The following is a 6,732-nucleotide window of genomic DNA, read 5'->3' as shown; positions in this document are numbered from 1 at the left end:
CTCCCAATTTGAGTGAGGAGAGACAGCGAGGTAAAGAAATCTAAAAAACATTGTAAAATGTGCACTCCAGAGAGCATAAAGGGTTTGGTGTAGGCATACCAGAGAGAACAGACAACTGTGCTTGAAAGCAGAATGGAATTAAGAAAAGCCTCAGAAAGCAGATGACATTTCAGCTGGGTATTGAAAAAAGAAAGTGTTTTACATAAAGAGAAGGGATGGGGAGGAGCAGGATCTTCCAGAGAGAAAATAGGCATGCACGAGGTGGGAGGTGGGTCGGGGGAGGGAGGAAGAACACAGTCCCTTCTGGGAACCGTGACCTATTTTGTATGGCAGGAGCCCAGGATTCATGCGTGGAAGTGGTGAGATATGAGCCTGGAAGGTTGAACAGCAACCAGAAAGTGATGATGGCTTGTATGTTATGGTGGTAGGGGCTAGACTTTTTTCTTTGAGGCAGTGAGTATTCTGTTTCTGGATTATCATTCTGGCAGAAATGGAGTGGATTAGAGGGAAGAGAGACTAGAGGTAAGAAGATCAATCAGGAAAATTTTATATAGTATCGAGGCAAAGCAGGGGCACGTGTGAGAGCGATTTAGGAGGCAGAATTGGTAGAACTTGATGGCCAGCAGGACAGACCCAATAAACAGTTATAGTCATGGGGCATGGGAGTAGGGCATGGTCACAATGGAAGAGGATGGTGAGCAATGTCTGGTGAGCTATTTGTTGGTATTGGGGCCAACAGCAGTGGGTAAAGCATCTTCCATCTCTCCAGGAGCTTGTCCTCTGTTTCACTGTTCAAGGAGTGGGCTGAGGTCTGTGGACCAGCAGCATCAGCAACACCTGGCAGCTTGTGCAGCATCTTAGGCCCCACTCCGGATTACTAAATCAGATTCTGCTTTCCAAAGAGATCCCCAAGTCAGTTATATACACATTAAAGTTTGAGAAACACTGTCCTAGGAGAACTCTTGGAGCAACAAGAGACAAATAACATAAAGCATACATAAACATGTTGAAAGTTCACACTGTTAATCACAAGATTATGGAGTCAGAGACTGATGTTTCTCTTCATCCTGAAGTTTGTTCCTCATGGGAATTATGCCTAACTACTAATCTTGACTCTCTGATTGTTTTTCTACTTCATATTTCTCCTGCTGTCATTTGTACACATGTAGCACTTAAATGTACTTAAAAGATCATAAAATGAATAAAGCTATTTTGAGGCAATTAAGATAAAAATATAAAAAATAACGGACTTGTTCTCATCTCTCTGGCATCTTCATGAACTTGTTATTCCTGAGATATAAGGAACTGGTATGGCTTTAGTAAAAACTAAGCTAAAATTTCCATCTTTGAGTTCAGAGAAGAGACTCACAGAGGACAGGCCAGGGTCACATGGTTCTGGGGCTTGGTTGGAAGCTAGTCAGCTCTAGGCATGGAGCATGAGTCAATGTCATTGTGACATCTCCTTTATGCCTTAGGAGCTGTTCTTTGCTTCAGACATATACCTCAGTGGTTGTGGCTCTTGCTTTTTCAGTCTCTCATCTGTTTTATTAGTATGAATTTATTGTAATAAAAACTCGATGTGGATCTAGATATCTGTGAACAAATAATATTCAATTGAAATTACAAAGATAACTTAGTCCAATAACGGAAAAGAAAAAAGCTCTGCAAAATGCCTAATGTACACCGAGGTAAAGAACAGAATTTGTTGTCTTTTCACAAGCTTAAAATATCAGTCAGCTCTAGAAACCAGCTTAATTTAAGCTTTGACATGCACCATCAAACTCATGACTTCCAAAATCTGATGATGTATTAACTGCACCTAGAGGGAGGATCACATTCAATTGCCCCTGTGATGACTGAAATGACTATGTGTTAGAGCAGAGAAGTGACAAAGAAGAATGCATTAACTTCAGAAGTGCTAAAGTGATGCAGTCTAAACAAATTACAGATGACTTTAGTGATAATGTTAAGCTGTTTTTCAAGTACATAATAAATGAAAGGGATATTCTGTTCTGAACTATTCTAGTGTCTGTGAGCCATAGCTGTGAAGAGATTTTATTTCTCAGGGACAGGACAAAGACTTTGAAACAGTTGGAAACACAACACAGTTCATAAACACTCTGCAGGAAGGACTATTTTACATTACAGAAATCACTTTGCAGTGGTTTTTAATAGCCTTGTCCTGGAAGGAACTAACATGGGACCTTGTCCCAACTGCCTCTAGCTGTTTGGACTTAGACAAGTAATTTTCACTCAGTTTTTTCATCTGTAAAATGAGAAGCATTCTAAAGTAGACTGAAGGAGTCCATCAAACCATCCTGTGGTTATTTCTTCAGTTCCAGGTATACAATAAATAATTATGCTCATCAGTTTGCAGAATTCCTATCTTAGCTGCTTGTCCCACGAAATTTAGGATACTGTGGTAGCAAGGGTTAAATGAAAGTTTCTAAAGTCCTCTTTCTCCTCCCTCCAATATCAAAATTGCAAAGATATGGAAGGGCAAAGTGAAGGGGTGTTGATTGTCATCATGTGCTCGTTTGACCCGCTTATGTGACCTATACAGAAGAAGTAGGATTAGCAATGAATTATTCCAAATTAATTAGCTGGTGACTTGAATTATAGTTGCTCCTCTAGATGTAATGTCTTTACTAGCATAACTAGACAATTCTTTGTCACCTCTTATGTAGCTACAGATCTAGCCACCTGCAAACTCATATTTAACACTGCAGCATACTTCAGAGTATAGAATCTAACAGCAAGAGGAGATCAAAGGGAAAGAGCTGGATGTTGCAACCATGAGTATGAAGGAGTTAACTCCTCATTGTGAAAATCTGGACCAATGGGAGAGATTAGACAGGAGAGATCCAGGTAGATAAATAGCAGAGCCCAGAAGACGTTCCCTATGGCTTGTAAGACATGTGCATCTAGAGTGAGGGGGGAAATCTCTATGAGAATTCAAGGGCATAGCACCTCTGTTTCCTTTCTCCTAGTGACAGACTGTTCCAAATTATGGCTTCTTTGCATGGCCTGTCTGAAGTCATCTTGCATGGTTGAGCAGAAACACTTGTGTCTTTTTATGACTTTGAAGCAGAGACCAACATGGTAAACAATCACTTGTATTGCCTCTTATCCTCCCCTGCCTCACTTCTCTTTCCCTCACTCTTAGTTCCCAGAGATTGAATCTCCTGTCCTATTATTAACATAAAGTTATAGTATAATCAAATGAAATACACTCTCCTTTGAGCAAATGCCTGCCCATGGTTTCCTGTCTGAATGAGAGGAAAGAATAAGTGAATTAGGGAAAAGAAGTGAGGCATGCATGCTGTTTGATGTCTCAAGATGTTGGTTTAACACAATTAATACTTGTCATCTTGCACACTTTTATCAAGATCATTTTCACCCATCCACACAATATTTTAATTTTTTTGAGTGAGAAAGAAACTTATAGAATAGATTGGGAGTTAGAATCCTTTCCAAAGCAGAATATTCATTTGCCTTAAGTTGGGCAGAGACTGAAGAGGAAGCACTGCATCTTACAATGGAGGAGGAGGGGTCAGCAGCAGGCGGTGATGCTCACAAACGGTTTGTATGGATTCAAGGAGAGGATGAAATAATAATGGGGGAGAGTCTTATGCCACTGTTATCAAGCTTTTGCTATCTTGGTGCATGTTCATAGATTTCACATCTGTGCTGTCATATGTCTTTTAAATCTAAGTAAGAGCTTCTCTAGAGTAGTTGGCTCAGTCAAGAGGATGAATCTAGGAAGAGGAAACTAAGAAGGTAACTCACAGGGAGATTTTCTGGTGTACCTGGGGTCATACTGCATTAATTGTCACTTACTCTGCTTAAAAACTCAGGGGAACTGAGGGTGAAGAGCTGACCTGGCCACTCCAGGGGCAAGACCTTGGAATGCCAAGACAGGAGGCATTCAAAACGTGGGTGGTAGTGGTCAGTAGCATCCGATAGAGCAGATTGTCGTACAACCACATACAAGTAAACAATCATAAAGAGGTTGAAGAAACTATTGACATGTTTGGAAACAGAGACTGGGATCTCAGGGGCTCTAAAATCATAACAAAAAATATTAAGGAAAGTCGTGAAAAAAATTATGAGACTCCCCATTTTGGGAGGCCAGAATTTGTATCCTACCAATCCGTATGGCTTTTGCTGCCTTCTAAGTTAACCTCAAAAGGACAAAGTGCTGATGCTGGGAAAGTGAAGGAGCTCCACGGGAAGTAGCAATGTGGTGTCTCAAACATCACATGTGCATGCTCGAACCAGACCCACACAGAATAAACTGTACACAATGAGATGGGAGGCTTGATATGTGATGTGCATTTTCTTAAGCTCTCATCTCTCTTTTTATTGATGATAAACAACAATTTGTAAAATTAAAATTGGCATCACACTTCATCAAACCCAAAGTTGCTTAATGTTTATATAATAGAAGGAGGTTGTCTTTCTTTCAAGATCATTAAAGACCTACTGGTGAGGAACAAAGATAGTAAAAAATAGCCTAGAAAAAAATATTTTATTTTATTTTATTAGTTTCAAGTATACAGCACATTGGTTAGACATTTATATAGTTTATAAAATGATTCCCCTAATTATTCTTTCTCTCTTCTGGCTCGTTAATGCTATCTGCATTCCCTATGCTGTGCTCCATCTATCAATTACTAATTCGTACTTCTTTAACCCTTCCCCCGCTTCTCCCAGCCCTCCAACCCCCCCTCCCCTCAGGCCATCACCTGATTATCCTCTATAGAAGAAAAAAATGTTTTTTAAGAAAAAAAGGGAGAAGTCTAAATGCAGATATCTTGGCATTCAAACTATTTTACCTTAGCCTAGCATCAAATATCTGACAGCAAATGGGGAGTGAGGATTTCAGACTCTTTCTGCTCATCTCTAGTTTATTATGTTTTAATATTAATGTGTAACAGCTTTAATGCACATTTTTTACTTGACTCATTTGATTCCTTCCTAGTTCATCTACAGACCTCTTCCATAGAGGCAAATGATATAGGTGCAAATTATTGCCGATAAATGAAAGAGCTCTGTTCTAAGTGCTTATCAGCACTCAAAGGCTATAACTCATAGATAGCCTTCCAGATGAGGCCTTAAGAGTCCATTTGTTCTGTTTTATAGCTACTCTGAAAGACCTGTCAAGACTAGAAGTGACTTGGATGTCAAGCCTGAGTTCCTTAGGGATTTGTGAAATTCCCCTGGGCTGTATGTTCTCCTAAGGGCCTGGGAGCAAAGCTGGGGGTGCTGGTAGTGGGAGAAGGTAGAAAGGGCTGGCGAAAGGAGAAGGGGTAGGGAGAGATGAGCAGAGGAGCACCTATCACCACATAGAGGAGGCTTGCCAGACAGAAAACTGCCTTAAAACCTTCAGTTGTCAAGTTGGTAAAGACCCAATAATGCAGATTTGCTCAAAAGCAGAAAGGTAGACGGGTGGGTAGATACTCTAGGGTAAGGAAAGCAGTGAAACAATACAATATTTTTTTTCCATGCCATACATGACACCCTTTTTCGTGGCCAACACACTTTTTAACTCCTCAAAGATTCTTAATTACAAGAATGTTTCTATTCTATTCTAGTAAGAAAGCCTCCACTTGAGAAAATGTGATGTCCAGATCAAAAGTATTTCTTTTTTCTTTTTACTGTTCTGAGAAGTACTCCAGAAATATGACTCAAAAATCAGTGACAGCTGCCTGCCAAGAAGATCCTCTGTCAAATTAAACAATTGAATATTTTTGCAATGTGACATTCCCATTTTTAATACTGTTGCCACAAAATTGCATTGCCAACTACAGGTACATGGTTCAGTTGTAAGTCACCAGTGTTAGCACTGGCTGGAAACCTTACCCAAGGTGCTGAATCTAGTAAGAAGAGAATGAGAGACATCTGTGTTTTTGATGGACTGCCCTTGTGGAGTTTTGTTTATGCGGAACTCAAGAGTGGCTTGTTTGAAGCTCTTAATCTGTATTAATGTTCTACCATCTCGAATTCGATAGAATCTCTTGGGGCTATTTATCAATTAATGCTCTTTTGGCCAGGGATCTATATCAAGTAATTTTTTGTAGTTCTCAGGAAATTTGGTAACCCACAAAAGCCTTTCTCTGAGGAAATGTCCTTGGAATTACAGTTCTGTTTGAATTCTTTGGCAGTAATTTTTCATCATATACTCACTTGTAGATGCAACTCCTATCCATGCTAATCTATTTCTTAATTGACTTGCATCCAAATCCAGGCCACTATCCCACCAAGACAAGAGGATAAGATCTATGTATATAAAAACTCTCTAAATAAGAAAAGTACATAATATATTTTGAAGGCAAAAGCGATTCTATCATAAAATAACTGGTTGTTGTTAAGAATGCAATCTGTGGCCATGCAATATAGTAAAGCCAATCAATCCTTTCAAAACTAAGACTCCAAACTTGACTCACCATTCATTCGTGCAGTCAAGAACTATCCTGTATTAGATACAGTTCTAGAACCAGGCCCAGGGGGATACAGAGATGACTATGAACAAACTTGAAAGATGCAGGCATGTAAATCCATAAATAAAATATAGCATTTTTATAGCAAATTAAGTGCCATAATTAAAGTATAAATATGCTAAGCAAAGTAAGTCAGACAGAAAAAGTTGAAAACCATATGATTTCACTCATACGTGGGATATAAAACTAAAAGAACAAACGAACGTGACAGACAAACAGAGACTCATGG

Source organism: Pteropus medius, unplaced genomic scaffold (genome assembly GCF_902729225.1).
Source record: "Pteropus medius unplaced genomic scaffold, Ma_sr-lr_union100, whole genome shotgun sequence".
Classification (NCBI taxonomy): Eukaryota; Metazoa; Chordata; class Mammalia; order Chiroptera; family Pteropodidae; genus Pteropus; species Pteropus medius.
This window is presented reverse-complemented; position numbering follows the sequence as displayed.